Consider the following 16,071-nt stretch of genomic DNA (forward strand, 5'->3'; position numbering starts at 1 on the left):
GTAAAAACAAAAACCATTACAGGATCATCAAGAAAGGAAACTATCTACACCGAAATCACCTTCCAGGCTCTGTATGCTTCCTTTTACTTTCATCACCCCAATGCATTTCTCTAACGCCTTCTCCCTTGGCAGCAGTTTCCCTCTACACGTGCCCCCAGACCAAACATCCCAAAGCCAATACACAAACCTGACGAGGAGGGATTTTTATTGCAGGCTAGCCAGGGTTTTCACCGAGGGTAGGGGGAGAAGGCAGAACATGAAAGAAAGTTGCGAGGGGTTCAAAAGAGTGCGCTTCAGAGTCTCACCTCATGTGCTCCCTCTTTCTTTATATGCTCACTTACAGAGAAAGAAGCCGAGCCAGCGCTGGGAGGGGAGGAGGGAAGAACATACAGAATGTTTTGGCATCCTTTAGCTTCTAATTTACTATTTTGGCTTTCTGCAAGGTTACCGAAAGGCCACTCCGGAGAAGGAGGAAAGGTAGAAAATGCTTCCCGTTCCCTGCCTCTCACTGCCCAAGGAAAAAGAGGTCGTGTTTGCGTGAGAGCAGAGTCCCAAACACGGCAGAGTATACGGCAAAGAACAATGAGCTCCCAAGCCTGGGCATTGTGTGCATCCACCTCCCTCTCTCCCCTCCAGACCTCATCAACCAACAAGGCAAATCTCCCCAATCACCACTCATCCAAACCAGGCCACCGAATCCAGCCCCAATTCCTAATTTTACAGGACGGGCTCAGGGAGGAAAGGCAACGTAAGATGCATTTACCAGAAGTGCTTTTATTATCACAGAGACGCTGCCACCCCTCAGCCACCATGGATTTCTCAGTTCTAAGGGAGCAGCGTACACAAAACAAATGTTTGCCTGGTAATACCAGGGCTACAGAAACCACCACACATCACCCATTCATCTGAATATTTGGCACCCGCCTTTTACAACACGCACTCCTTTTGACCCAGTGTTTGTTTTTATCCGGTTAAAAATTTGCATCGAAGAAGGGGGCATACTACGGGAATTGTGCCACTCCAGGTTTGGTCCGAGAGAGCCGTAATTCTTACTGAATTCTGGCATTAAGGTCCGCTGGATGAGGCTTCTCGTTTCACTCCCACCCCCGCGCAGGCAAAATAACACCTTTGATTTCAGAAACCGGTCAATGAAACTCAGGAGTAAACAGACACCAGACCGTAGCCCGCTGACTGCACAAAAATATCCCCAGCTCCTCACCCCCGAGCACACCGCCCGCTTCCAGCAAAAACTCCGCGGAAGAAGTGGGCAAATCCAAAATAACTGCAGCCAGCGTGCGAAAAATAAAAAGTCCGAGGGGCCGGGCGCCCCAACAATGAATCACATTGTTTGCTTCCCGGCGGATTTCTTCAGCAGCCGGGCTCGGCGGCGAAACCTCGACCGCTGCCTGCCTCCCACCGCGTCTCCTCTCACGCTTGAGAAATGAGGGGGGAAAAAATGAAGGGAAAAGGGGGCTCCCCGCGGCCGGGGGGGTGCTGTGAGGGGGTGGGGGTGCCCCGCTCCGACCCCCCCCCGGCCGCTTCCTTTGTGTCCCCTGCCCTCCTTCCCCAGCCGAAGCCCTCTCCCAGCGCCCTCCCTCCCCCGGCTGGGGAACCAAAACACGGCCTCAGCGTGCGGGGAGCGAATAATAATTAAAAAAAAAAAAGGGGCAAAAAGCGGCTTTTTGCCCCTTTTTTCCCCCCTCAACCCCCGGCTTTACAGCCCCACCATCCCCCTCCCCGCTCCCCGGGGGGCTCCCCTGAGGGCTTGTCGCGACATATCGCGGCCGAGCAGGGCGGGAAGGGCCTCTCCCCCCCCCACCTCTCCCCGTTTCCCTCAGGCTCCCCCCTCCCCGTACCTCGGCGGCGCTCACAGCATCCGCGGCGGCTCCGTTCTGGCAGCCGGGACAAAGCGGCGGCGGGGAGCGGCTCCCCTCGGGCTGCCTGGCGGCGGAGATCCCCTGGCGGTGCCTCAGCGGCGGCTCAGGGGCATGGCGGCGGCGGCGGGGAGGGGAAGGAGCGGGGCCGGGGGCTGTGGGGCGCAGCGGCCGGGCGCTGCCTCCTCCCTGCCCTCACACACACCACACACACACACACGGAGCACGCAGCGAGCGGGCACCCAGCAACGCAGCCAGGCCGGAGCCGCCGCCTGCCAGTATCCGGCGCGCCGATTGGAGGAGGAGCCGCGCCCCGTGACCCGCCAGGAGGATGGGACCAATGGGAGGAGCGGATGGAAGTGATTTAAAAGAAGAAGGAGAAGGCGGAGCGGGGGGGACGGGCAGGGCCGGGCAAGGCCCGGAGCGCCTGAGGCGAGGTGGGGGGAGCACAAAAAGCGCCCGGCCCCGGGGCGCCCCGCTGCGACCCCCGGCCCTTGGGGGACCCCTCTGGGGTCTGTGGGGCTCAGCCTCGCCGCAGCAACCCCGGGGGTGGCTCCAGTTGATGCCACGGGGGAGCTGCCACTGGGTGTCCCCTCAGGGGGCAGCGCTGGGCTGAGGATTTGGGGGAGCCCCCCTCCAGCCTCCATCCCCCTCACCCACTGTGGAGCCCCCCCAGGCCGCCCTGGAGCCCCCCACCCGTTCTGAACCCCCCCAGCCACCAGGCCACGGTGCCCTCACACAGCCCCTCCGCCGCGTTTTGTTCTCAGCAATAAAATCCAGAGGCTGCCGCTTCTCGCTCGGTGCGGCGAGGGTGTTGTCACAGCAGCAGCATTGCCAATTACTGGGTGGCAATTAATAAAGCGCGAGGTCACTCAGGAGCTTTTTCGAGCCCCTTCAGCCCTCAGCTATCACGCGCGGTTCCGAGCGATAGCGCGGAGCTACCTGCGCCATAAATAGAGCAAACTTGTTATTTAACCTTAACCTCGGCTTTCATCTGCGGAACGCGGGCCAGCAAAATAAATCACACGGCCGTAAAGAAAGTCACACGTTCTTCCCGGGGATCTGAGAAATTTCGTGTGGAATTACATCTCCTTTCTGAAAAAGCACTCGGATCTGTCAGGACAGATTTTGCCCTCAATTACACTTGTGTAACCCCAACTGTTTGCTGTCTCTATAAACTGCCTCCATGGCTGACTCCAGCGGTATCGCAGGAGATGCGTTTGAGGCTGTTAACATTATTGCCTTCAGCAGAGGGAAGTGGGAACTGTTTTCACTGAAGAGAAAGGCACACACAAGGAGATTTGAGGTCTGCACATCAGAGGAATTTAGTTCTTTACCCTGAGCATGCAGGACAAATTTATCCCTAGCATAACTTCAGGGACATTATCACCAGAGGTTGAGACACAGAGTTGATTGTGTTCTAATAACTAATTTAGATAAGCGTCTAAAAATGCACATCAGTTAAATGTCTGACACAGCCATTTTGGAGGCTATACTTTAGCTGTCCTTGATAGAGTCTGATTCCATCTCTCCTATTTTCTCTGCTAATTACAATTTCACGTTCCTCGGTCTCTGGATGTATGCCTTAAAAACTGTACAAATTGCCACAACGCGGGCGTGCCTTCAGCTTTCTCCAGTCTCCATCTCTGTGATGGCAAAAATTCTCCACAGCAGCCCCTCTCTGTCTCTCCCTCTCCCCTTCCGCTCACCTCCATGTCGCCCCACATGCATTAGAAGCATTTATTTGCAACATTTTGATGCTGTATTTTGTCGTTAACAAAAAATAAGTCCATTTGTGGGGGATTTCCTCTTACGCCGTGTAACTAACATCTATGTGCCTCCTGAAATCTGCACAGCCGGTTGAAGTGCAGAAGCAGGTGATTACTCACAGCCAGTGACAGCAGGCAGCCCCACATCCTCATACCACGCACAAGTGATCCAATTATAAGTTTGCTTCTTAACCATAGGATTGTTGCAGGAATAGCACTCGAAGCGTTTTCTTTGGCAGAGAGGCAGCCCTCCCTGTGGACAATAATAAACAAAGCCACAGACCTTGTCCTGTAATCTTCTACCAGCTAAAGTAGCACGAGGTTGAGTCAACACAGGGAAGATCAAGGAAGACCCAAAAGCTGCAGCGAGAGATCGTTGCCCCCCTATCTGGGCACTGCAGACTTTCACGGTTCACATCCTGCTGGAGGGCGAGGGATGGTGAAATGACTGGGCATGTTCTACAAGTAAAATATTTTATAATACGTATGGATTGTCTACGTGAGACCCTAGCAGGTCTTTAGCAAGGCATTTTCTGGCATCCTTGTGATGTTTCGTGTGCCTGTCCCCCAGCCTTCCTGCGAGGTACAGGAGTGCTGATGCAGAGGAAGGCTAATTGGCTAAATCCACAAAGAGACTTAAATTCCAACGTGCTACAGAAGGTACCTACACAGAAAACGTTAATCCTCAAAATCCTGTTCCTTACCCCTGGACATTTCCAAAGATCTGATGCAGCAACATTTCTGCTGAGTACTCCGGATCCGAAACACTGCTTCTGCAGCCAGCTGGAAATGTTTCTGTCTTGGCCGCAGGCAGGGTCACACCACAGCCCCATCGCTATTCCCAAAACGATGGCAGGGCTGCGTGTCCCCGCTGCACACACAGGGATCCATCCATGCAGCTGCCGTGTTGTGGAGGTCATTTAGCCAAAAGCACGCTTCTAGGTGTGACAGGAGAAGGCTGCGGTGTGCCTTGGGGTTGGCAGAAAACAAATAGTGTTGCTCCTGCCTCATCTGCTGCTTTCCCATCTTCCATGCTCCCACAGACCCATCCCAATCCGTCCTGCCAGCTCCCCTTGGGGCCTCTCAACGCAGAGTCCTGCTCCACCAGTCGTGCCTTCGGCTTCCACTGAGGCAAAGGCACGGTAGAAACTACAGATGTTTAGCATTGTCATTCTTATGTTATGGAAAAAAACATGCTGTGCTTTGTCTGTTACTTTTCCATGATCCTAAACAAACATCTTCTTCATTAGGAAAGAAAAATAAAAAAGAGCCAGTGGCAAAATACCTCTTCGCAAAGGGGCAGAAAGCAGGCACTGATGCAAAAGGAAAATCACTTTCAGACAAAATAGGTCATCAAAGCGTGAAGAGTTAAAGTGTTTCATGACAACTTTGCTGCCAAATCCAGATAACATTCATGTGGGTGGAGAGAAGTATCTGTAGTGCAGCCAGCAAACCTTAGAAGCACTCTGGAAGGGAATAAATACATTTACATAATAATGACACGAAGCATTTCTGGATTTATTAGGGTGATGCAAGAAGAACTCTCACTCTGAGTAAAGGAGGATTCCACAGACACTTTTGTCTCCTTTCAGATGCTGATCTGTTTCCTGCGTGTGCATAAAACTTTTCTGACACTTCCCTTTTGCTGCAAAGTTTACTGTCAGCGTATTACAGAAAGCCTGAACTTATCTGTTCAGTCAGTAGCCACAGAGGTTTATTACATGGATAATTGACTTAGCTCTGGCCTGGATTGTTTTTTCTTTGAAATTTTAGATAACATTTCTTTCCTTCTCACTTTGTTAGCCCTTACATCTGTTATATGCAGTATATTTAACTTTTTAAAAGTATCTCCTTACATGTGTGTTCTAACATGCCTCTTTTTTTTTAATAACTATTACTTTGCCAACTGAATGAAACAAAAATCTACAATAGAGAGAAAAAAAAAAAAACAAAAACAAAAAAAAACACTGACTAGGAACAATCAAGTCAAAAAATACCAATCCTGAGAAATCTGTCACCACCCTTTCAACCCAGCCAGTTAAAACAAGCGAGAGAGGAAGAGATTTTTTTTTATTCCACAGTCATGAAATTACAAACCAGTCCTTGACCATGACAGATGAGTCAGGTTCTAACCTCAGCAATGCAGTAAAAACCCAGCTCTAATGAAACAGGCAAATGTCAATACAGCGATTAGCTTGGAAGATAATATTCTGAGAGGCTTTCACAGATGACCTAACTCCACTCGCAAAACAGGATTAGATTCTTTCTTTCCCTTTTGTAATATCTGAAAACCTGCCCTTTAAATGAAAACTATTTGCTTTGGGGCTTTTTTCTGTTTTGTTTTGTTTACTGTAGAAATCTCAGGAATTTCGGATCCCATTTTCATTTATATTAGCAGAGAACTTTTAGGACTCCTCATAGTGCTCGAAGGGTGGATGGGTGGGAGCCCCTTCCAAGCAGTCACCTCTACTTAAAACCTCCTGCACGGGTTGCAGTGAAAGCAGAAGCAATGTAAATGAGATTTAAATCAATCTGAGCACATTCCCACACATTCAAGCACATATAAATTTCCAGCGGCTCAACAACATCTGTTAAAAAGAATCACTTTATTCATTAATCTGATAAAACTTTGTAGAAATGGGTTGTGACTGTCAGTGTTTGTGGTAGGGAGCGATACGTGCGCAGCCTGTGCCAGCTATCTTCAGTCCCCTGGGTACAAGCTCTGTGGGGCAGGAACTATAGCTCCGATTCAGGAAAAAAAACCCGCTGAATATGGATGAACTGCTGAATCGGGGTCTGTGTCCTGCTCGGCCTTTGTTGAAGCACTTACTACTGTAACAACTGACAAAGTGTTTCCAAAATATTTGCCTGCTGGAAAAATAAAGAGTTGAAAACAAACCACTCCAACGCCGTGCTCCCACTGAGCTCTCCTCGCGTGCCTTTGATGCCGGCGCTCTGCACAGCTCCTTGCTGGCCAACCCAGGTCTGTTTCCTACGGGTTTCCACCTGCACAGATGCCCAAGCCAGAGGCTGTGTTCGGAAGGGCTGGAGAAGCGAGTGGCCACACGCTGCTGGGGACCACGGGGAGGATGCTCTTGGTGCTTTCAGGGGCACTGGGAGAGGAAGAAGCTGCCGGTCAATTATCACAGGGGCAAATCCTTCCCCCTACAGATCACAGCCTCGGTGGCACGCAGCACATTCCCAGCTTGCGCCCACCTCGGTGGCTTCTTTCTGATTCTTTAACACCAGGCTCCTAAGCCTCCCTGCACGCCTTTTCTATGACCGACAAAAAGCCTCCTGTCTGTATCTCTGCACGTGGCTCAGTCGCCGTGTCTTTGCTGTGAAGTTTTGGAAGCATTGATAGCACACACGACTCTGAAACGCCTGGTTTTAAATATTCTGAAACATCCCAGAAATGTTAAGTGTTATAAATTAGTTTCCTCGGGGAACAAAATATATATATATATATTTCTTTTTATCTGTTAAAGCTTTTCCATTTCCCTGACTCAGACCATTTCCTGGTGGGTTCTGCATAATGAATATTAGCAGAGGTTGGCTTACCACAGTGTCTGGTGAGACTCATTTATCAAAGCCCAGGATGTGCGCCATGCAAAGGGGAAAAAATCCCATTGAAAACGAACAAAAAAAAAAAATTCTGCCCTAACAATCTCTCCTCTCATTTTTGTATACTTGGGCATGTTCCAGTGCACGCAGCGAGAAGACAAAATGGCCATCTGCAGAACATGGGATGTATCTAACGAGAGATTTGTACACCTTGAAAGTCACCGGTGCCGGAGCTGCGGATGACTAATGGCAGCCTTTCCTCCCGAGCGGGATTAATCGCATCGCCCCTCGGGGCTTGTTGCTGTGTCCTCCTTACACCTGGGGACAGTTACAGGGCAATCTGTTCCGTGATTTACTGCTTTTGCAAAACCTGGTAAATAAAGGAAATATAACAAACTTACTCTTCACGACAAAAAGCTTTCAAATAGCATCCCACCCTGGAAGCGGTCCTTTGAAGCAGAATGCTGCAAAAAGGATCCTAAATAGGATTCACAAAAAAACAATCCTCAAATCAGGCTGGGGCATGTTTAGATCCACTTCTCCAGCCCCAGGCAGGAAGGACAGAGGCATACTCACCCTCTTCTTTCCACCAGTGCCTGTTTGGCACAAGGACAGCACAACAGGACCACAGGCAAAGCGGGAACCCCGGGGAACTGTGGTGCAGACACCTCTGTGCCCCTAAAAACCCTCAGAGCCAGGGAAGGGAGGGAGGAAAGGCCCACAAAGCTGCTCAATGCCTCTGCATCCCGAGGCTTTCTGTTTGTTCAAAGCTTTGCTCTGATGTTTTTGAGCCATCCTCTACCACGGATGTGGAACACCTCATCCGTGCCCTCCCCGCATTTCCCCTATAAATTCGCAGCTTCTCCTTCAGTGCAGAAAGTAGTAAATGGATTTATAAGCTTCTCTTCCTGTCCTCAGCCACTGACTTCACTTCAAACTGTTATAAATAAATGGCCAAAGCGTGCGAGGCAGAGGGAGATGGATTGATTTCAGATTTGCATTTTCGCCCTTCCCTCTGCAGACGCGCTCCTCCAGGAGGAGGCTCCGGCTCTCGCCTCCCGTTGTGGCTGCTCCTTCCCCGGCGTTGCGGGGACGTTACCTTTGATGCACGTTTCAATGTGCTTTTCTAAAGGCAGAGAAAAAATACTGACAGAAACGGGAAAATTTCCATTTCAAGCGCCATTCCTGCTTCCACCCCCTTTTTCCCCCCTTCAGCTCTCGATGCCTTCAAAGCGCAGCACAAAATGGAGGCAGGAATCCTGCCCTGCCCGGCTCGCTGCACCCACCCGGGACAGGTGAGCGATGGAGAGGTGATAAACCCAAAATCCCAGCACAGGACCACGAGGAACAGCACCCACATGGGACCTCAGCCCTGCCCTCAACACTCACCTTTACCCTGTGGCACCAGACAAGAGGCTGCCAGGTTTTGGTAATTAATAAAGCCGCCTCGCTATGGACACACACCTCTCCTGCTCAGGCTGGAGATGGGTTCAGGCTGTAGGTACCTTACTCCATCTGCTCTCTGGGTGCACTTCCAGCCCCAAATTCAGCTGTTCTTACTGCCAGTGGCTTTATAGCCTGAATTGAAGCCACAATGTGCATCCTTCAATCAGTGCTCATTGCAGCAGACAGGAGCAGAACCTGACTACGGAGCACAATCCCCCCAGGCAAGGGCTTATCTGAGGAACTGCAGAAAAAGGGACTGGGCTTTGCAGCCTCGGAGCTTCTCTTCCCCAGCTGGTGTTTGCAGAGCTGCTTCCAGGAGACAAATAAAAGCTAAAATAGCGTGGAGGCAGGAGCACAGCCTGGAACCTGCCTCCAGAAGAGGCTCTGCTCAGTGAGCAGGATTTGTCACCTACCCACCAAAGCACTGGCCTGAGAGCTTTGGCATACACTGCTTTTTATTTTTTTGGTATCTGTTTGGATTTGCACAAAACTCACAGTAATTTCAACCTTGCCCCGTGTGCACCAGGCTTCTGATGCAAAAATCCCCCTGTACATTGTGCAGGACCAAGGCAGGGCTGTGTTTGCACGTCCTCCAGCCACTGCCAGGACTCTGGTCACAGTGAGAAGGAAGAAAAAGGCAACACAAATCTCTCAACCCGCATTTTGGTTTAATATCCGCATAGCTAGCTGAATAAGCAGCGTCAGTCCTCATTTCTCAGCACCTGCTTAATGCAATATATATTATTCAAGACCCTTCTGCAGAATTTCAGGGAGATGGGACAAGCACATACCATGAGGCACGGATGATGCCCACAGCCAGCAGCTGAGACACGTCAGCACCTGGTTGTATGAAGTTCTCCGTGCCCTTTGCTTTGAGTAATTTGGCTGCTGCAGGACCTTGGTGCACGATGCTGTTCATGGGCACACTGCAGGCAGGAGTCAGCTGGTGGGTTTGGATGACCTGTGGGCTTAAAACCCATCACAAAACACATACTATGGAAAAGAGACCCAACAACAGGGGTGTGAGTGGGTTTTGTGGGCTGAGGGCGTCAGGCAATGCACACAAAATCCCCGTTCCTGCCTCCCTGCCCATGCACATCTTGTGCTGGGTCACCCTGAAACCGAGACATTCAGCAATGTGGAACATCAGCAAAGAAAACGTTTTGTCTGGCAGGAAGTGTTTGGTTTCCTTGTTAGTTTGTTTTGAAAGCTTTCTTAAGGAGTTTTCAAAAGCAACATCCCTTCAAAACAAACAAAGCTAGGGCAAGCGTTTTGTTCTCAAAAGGATGAAACAAAACACACCAGCGCGGAAATAATGTTTTGAGCTCAAAGCGTTTTTGCCAAGTTCGTAACCAGTTCCAGGTGGGCAGAGAGGAGCTCTGCCATCCGCCACTGCCAGCAGGAGCTGAGCTTTCCGGAGGGCAGCAGCGGGCAGGGAAGGAGCCCTTGCTCCCCAAATACCCCTCTCTGGGCAGCACGGGGTGATATGGGAGTGACACAGCCCTCGTGGGACAGAGACACCACGCAGAGCCCTCGTCTGCTTGTGAAAGGCACCAGCCCGGTGCTCCCCTGGGTGCTGTCAGTGTGCAGGCTGCATCCCCAGCACGGGACTCCTTCAGCCTCTTTGGATGGCTGGGATGTAACGAGCTGTGCCTCGTTTTCTCCCGCAGACCTTCAGCCTATAAATGCCAACCCGGATGATTAAACATGTTTCTAGACAGAGCTCAACCTGTGCAGTGTAGAGGCAGGAGATTTTCCCTACAAGCACCCTACAAAAATGAGGCTGGCACGAGGAGGTGATTGGGACCTGGGGCTTTGCTTCCTTGCAGTCCCCACCTGCTCAGAGAAGAGCTCCTCGCATTCTGTTCTCACAGCCACCCCCAGCTCGCGTCCACAAGGAAATCATTCTGCCCAGAGACACAAAGAGAGCAGTGACGAACGCTTCGGAGGGAGCAGTGGGACCGAGCCGGTGCCTGGCACGGTTCTTCAAACCCCGCTGTGAAAGGGAGCACGAGGCTGCAGCCCGAGCTGCTGCTGCAGGGCAGGCAGGGCTGGCCGGCTGCCCGCTGGGATCCTCTCCCCGCATCCACCACCCACCCTGGGGAAGCCTGGCGGCATGCAGGGTGAGCCTAACACCCTCCTGGGGGGGAAAAAGTGGCCGCTGTGCCCCCATCACCTGCTCCTGCTGCTCCTTCGTGCTGTGGCAGGGCTTCTCCTGCAGCCATCGGCTGGCGAGGATGCTGACATGCATCTCTGTGGCTGCTGCCACATTTCTGTGGCTGCGAGCTCCTGCATGTGGCCCAGAAAGACGTGGCAGGGCTGGCTGAGGTCCTTTAACAGGGACGCCGGAGGGCACAACGCAGGCAGCGCCTGCCACAGGCTCCCCCGGGATGCTGGGGCTGCAGCTGGACGTGCAGGACGAGACAGGGACAGCATTGTGTGAGGGCCCGCCAGGTGCAAGCAGGAGGGGAAAAAAAAAAAAAAGAAAAAAAAAAGAAAAAAAAAAAGAAAAAAACATTCACCCATGCTAGAGGTGGTAAAATCACAGCGAGTCTCAGCACTGCACTGAGCCAAGCAGCTCCTGCGGGGAGCGAGATCGATGCGCTGCTCAATTGCAGTTTTGTTTCTTTTAAAAATCAATTGTCTGGGAGGAAAATCTCTCTGACATTTTGGAATGACACAAAAATTGGGGAGTAAAAGTGACTGGGGTGAAGCAGGGGCACTGAGCAATCTGCAGCATCACCCCAGCCAGCACTGTGTCCTTGGGCCCCCAGGAAATGCTTGAAGCTGCAACAGGGGAGGGTCAGGCTGGGTGTTAGGGAAAGGTTCCTCACCCAGGGGGTTGTTGGGCACCAGAACAGGCTCCTCAGGGCAGTGGGCACAGCACCGAGCCCACCAGAGTTCAAGAAGCCTTTGCACAATGCTCTCAGACACATGGTCTGATTTTTTGGCTGGTCCTTTGGAGTTGGACTCGATGAGCCTTGTGGGTCCCTTCCATATCCTGTGATTTTATGTGCCATGGATGTGCGTAACGCCAGCTCCCTGCTGTCCCCACCGGGCAGAGGATCAGGCAGTCAGCACCCAGCAGCAGCTGCACCAGAAGCAGAGCCATGATTTCTGGATGAATTTCGATGCTGAGCGGGAGCAGGAAGGTTACAGCACTGCTGGGCCTGATGCTGGTGCTGCTGCTGGCAGGCAGGGCCCTGCTCTGACACCACAAAACTGGAAAATCAGTAACCAGAGGAGCAGAAACCATGCCTGGCTCTAACAGCTTCTATTTCTGAGCGTTGTGCTGGCTCTCTAGAGGGGCTAATGTCGAGGGAGAAAGCCAACCCTTAACGCATTTGGCCTCTCATCAATTAGAGCGGGATGGCTCCGTTCCCTCCTGCCCAAACGAGCTCTTTGAGATAGGGCCAGTACAGGAGCCAGAAGTCAAGATATTGGTGGGAAACGAACCCTGAGAGCAGGCTGGGCTACAGGGCCAAGCAGCTACCTCCAGGAACCTGGAAACAGAGCCAGCGGGTAATGGGAGAGCTCTCCCTCTCCAGTCCTTTGCATCACTCCATTATGTATCCTGTTACCTGAATAGCTCCCCGAAGTGCCACCTGCCTCTCCTCTCCGCTCATCAGTCATCTCCTCTGCCTGCTTCTCGCTCCAGCTCTGCTTTTAAGGCTGCCTGCTATTCTCAGAATAGCCTCCCAATCCATGTTTGCTAAGCCGACACCTCCTTCTACTCCAAAGAGTGCCAGCCCTGCAAATTATTACAGCAATAAAGACACTGGCTGTGCTACATTTGCGCTCCGGTATAAAGCAGAGCCTTTCGAGCAGCAGCTCCGTGGGGACAGCGCGGAGAGGTGAGGAGCTGTGCAGCAGGACTCGAGCCCTGATTAAGGAGCAGACACAGCTCTCCGCCTCTCCAGCGCCGCGGGTTTAGGTTTTGATTTTCTGCAATCAAATCGCGTTCCCTGTTCGCTTATTCCCCTCACTCCAAACACACACACGAAATCACTGATCGTTGCCGTTCCTCTAACGCACTTTACATTCTTATCTACAAACCAGGGCCCCGTGCCTCAGCACTTACCTATTCCAGTCTCTTTTCTTCCTTTGCGAGGAACTCCTTTCAATGCTGCAACCTCATTAGGTGGAGCCTGAATTGTCTGCAGCTGGCAGCACCTCGCTGATCTGGCCCAAATACTCTCTGTGATTCCACTTGAAAGCTTTACAAAGCTCTGGTTTGATGGGACGGGGTGAGCACAGCCCCTGACACCGTGGGACGGTGTCGCTGGTGCAGGCAGGCACGTACAACTCGACAGCATCTGACGGAACAGCTCCTGGCTTCAGAACCCGAGTGATTTTCTTCCACCCTTGCCATTTTACGTGCAATTTTTGTAAGACACGCCGTGTCTGTAACCGTACCCGCAGCAGCTCTCCATCACGCACCGACAACAAGGTGTGAATGATAATGAATTATTATTACCTGGGCTTTGCTAACAGCACAGTTAACCAGCAGAAGGCTTTGTCGGAGCTGGGACCAACCTATTCACCTGAACAGAGGACTCCAGCTTGGTGAATTCCCTCTTTTTTCCCCCCTGATTTGTCACTGCACACCAGGACACCAGCCCAGGAGCCAGCCCCTGCTGGTGCACGTCCCCGTGTCACAGCCAGGCAGGGCTTTGTCACCTTAGAGCAGCCGGTGAGCTGCTTTCCAGCTCCTTCCTGCCCTTCTGCTGCTTACGAAAAGGAAATCCCCAGGTGTGAACGCAGACTTACCCACCCAGGGAAGGCAGGCTGAGAATTCAGCCTTCACTTGCTGAAGCACCAGGCAAAAACCAAGCGTGGCTCTTGCTTCCCGACACAGTTCTGCTAAAAAAGCTTTCCAAACCATTTTGCATACATTACAGGCCTGCCTCTTTGACAGAAGAAGAAAAATCCCTTGATAGGATTTGTGTGTAATTAGCTGGTTTATTCATTTAACAGGTCTAATTCAGAGATCAGCTATGTGTGAAAAGTGCACCAGGTTTCAAATCTGCACGGAGTGCAACCAGCTTAGGCCAATGCCTCATGAAAGGACAAATTTGTGCAAGAGGAAGCATTTACCAGGGGCTGAGCTGGGGCTGGTAAATTTGGTATTTATAGCAAAGCTCTTCTTAAGAAGGGCTTGACAGAGGAGATAAATCTCATAAGGAGAAGCAGTTGCCAGCTGCCCAACAAAGCAGGGATGTTTTCATTGCACCACTTATTGTCTTTGCAGGGAGGTTTGTTCCAGCAGCCAGCTGTGCCTGCATTTGCTTTCAGACCCCATCTGCCGAGCTGGCTGCGGGGCCAGGGAGCCGAAGCCACGGCTGGGGGCTGAATTCACCTCATCCTGATGGGTGCTGGTCCTTTGGATGCTGCAAAACACGGTCCTGGCTCCAAATAAACACAGCCTGGGGCAGGGGAATTCCACAGAACTCCACTGAATGCCCCTGTATAAAGATGGCTGTGGGCCACTGTCCCTGAGATTGGCGTTTGCCTTTTGCACAGGGGCTGCTTGCATCAGGAAACACACTGCAGCACACCCGACCCGTTATTTTCCTCCCTCCATAGTTCCACTTAGAGTACAGATGCCAAAAACTCCCTGGCCCTGCGAGGGGTGTTTGGCAGTCTGGGTGATGCACTTTCCCCACTCTTTTTATGAGATGAGGTATTTTAGAAATGCCAAGAGCAGCTGAGCCTCCCTAGTTCAAACACATCGATCAACGGAGACCGCAGAAGCCAGGCATCCCCGTGAACAGGGCCCTGTGTGCTGAAGCCTTTCACAGCTCCTGCTCACGAGGCAGCTCCAACACCTCCCAGGACACTATCCCACCTCAGCCTCCAATGCACACGTTTATTTAGGGATGTGACACGGCCCTCACACTAATTAGTTATAGCATTGTATTTTTAATTATCTTTTAAAATATTTTTAAAATACTTCTGAAGTTTGTGTTTTTTTTTCCAGTCTAAAACTGAAGATTTTCTCAAAAATCAGATTTTTAATGTGATCAGCAAGCACCCTGCAGCATCACTGGCTTTAATTTCCTGCTTACTGATTTAAAACTGTAGCAGGTACAAAATCGATTTATGACGCAAGGAACCAGTGCAACACAAGCAACAGCCACAGTGGGGCACTGCTGCGCTCCTCACACCGCAGCTTCCCAGCCATGGGTGCTTTAAGCTCCTGGAATTGAAAGACCAGCAGAACAGCCACTGAAGTGAATCAGGAATTCATCTTTTTCTCACAAAGCAGCCATTATGGGGAAAAAAAAAAAATGTAAGCAGTAGGATTTGGCTTAAACAACCCCTCCCTTAGTTGTGCAATAATTCGTTTTTCTCTGCTTGGCAAGCATTTAAAAAAATCACACTTCTGCTTCCCTTTAGATGCTGCTGCTGTGACAGCGACCCCACAGTGCTGGGAACAGAAGCCCCGAACATGCTCCTGCTGGTCCCCAGCCCAAGGAATTCTTCTTTCCTCACCTTCAAGAGCATCAGTAGTGACCAGGAATGAGCCTCCTTGCACTTACTGCCTTCCCTTCCTAGCAGAGCTGCAACCTGAACAGAATAAAGGCTTTTGCAAAAACAAATATTTGCTCATATGCCTTTTGTTTATGGCCATCTGTTCTCACACAGCTGGAAAGCCCCTGAAGTCTCTTCTTCCCCCTCTGTGAAATACAGTACCTGGTTACTAATAGTGCAAAAATTAAGCGCAGCTATCAGAGCAACTTTCAATTACACCTTGTATTAGAGTGCTATTAGTGATGATAAAACAAATACAGCAGTTTTTAATTAAGGTTTTGTTTTTAATTCAATATGGCATCCCACTCATACCAGGGCTCCCTGCGCAGTTACATGGAAACCTCTATGAAATCAATCACAACCTCCTAGAATCACTTTTACAACAGATTTCAGGGGCTTCCCCCTGAGTTTCCTCTTCCAGGCACAAGGGTTTGGGAACAGTACTGTCCCACAGCTCCCATGCTGTTGAAGTACACCTTGTAGCAGCAGCAGATCAAGATGGAGACTGCAAATTACTTTCGAGATGGTTACCTGTCAGCTTCTTGCTATACACCAAGGCTATCACTTATTTTTTGCCCCCTTTGTAATGCTATAAAGAGATGGAGCAGACATCTGCAATTTATGATAAACATTAATCGCAGCACTTGCCCAGACGCAGCTTACCTTTCACACAACAAAAAACATTCTTGAAGGCCACTTATTGATTGCAGGCACATACTTACAGCTAATTTTTCGTGTATTTGTCACAAAGCAATTTAAGTCCACCCCCAAACCACAGTGACAAGTAGTCCAACTCCCATTCTGCAGCTTCAAACAGGACACGCTTATGCAGACAGGTATCCCTCTTCTTCACCCTCCCCCAAACCACGCAAAGCCACACTTCG

General features: G+C 50.8%; 1 protein-coding gene across 5 annotated transcripts in view; it reads right to left on the minus strand.

Moving 5' to 3' along the window:
• The window catches only part of RERE (arginine-glutamic acid dipeptide repeats), a 222,667-nt gene extending 220,522 nt beyond the window's left edge, over positions 1 to 2,145 (minus strand). For 2 of the 5 annotated variants that reach the window (XM_068658413.1, XM_068658414.1), the window contains exon 1: positions 1,857 to 2,143. The gene's annotated coding sequence lies outside the window, so the exon portion shown is untranslated. Of the gene's footprint in view, positions 1 to 1,856 lie in introns of all 5 variants that reach the window. The other 3 variants (XM_068658416.1, XM_068658409.1, XM_068658415.1) reach the window with 3 other exon arrangements.
• Between the last annotated feature and the right edge of the window lie 13,926 nt (positions 2,146 to 16,071).

This window comes from Anas acuta, chromosome 22, assembly GCF_963932015.1.
Source record: "Anas acuta chromosome 22, bAnaAcu1.1, whole genome shotgun sequence".
NCBI lineage: Eukaryota > Metazoa > Chordata > Aves > Anseriformes > Anatidae > Anas > Anas acuta.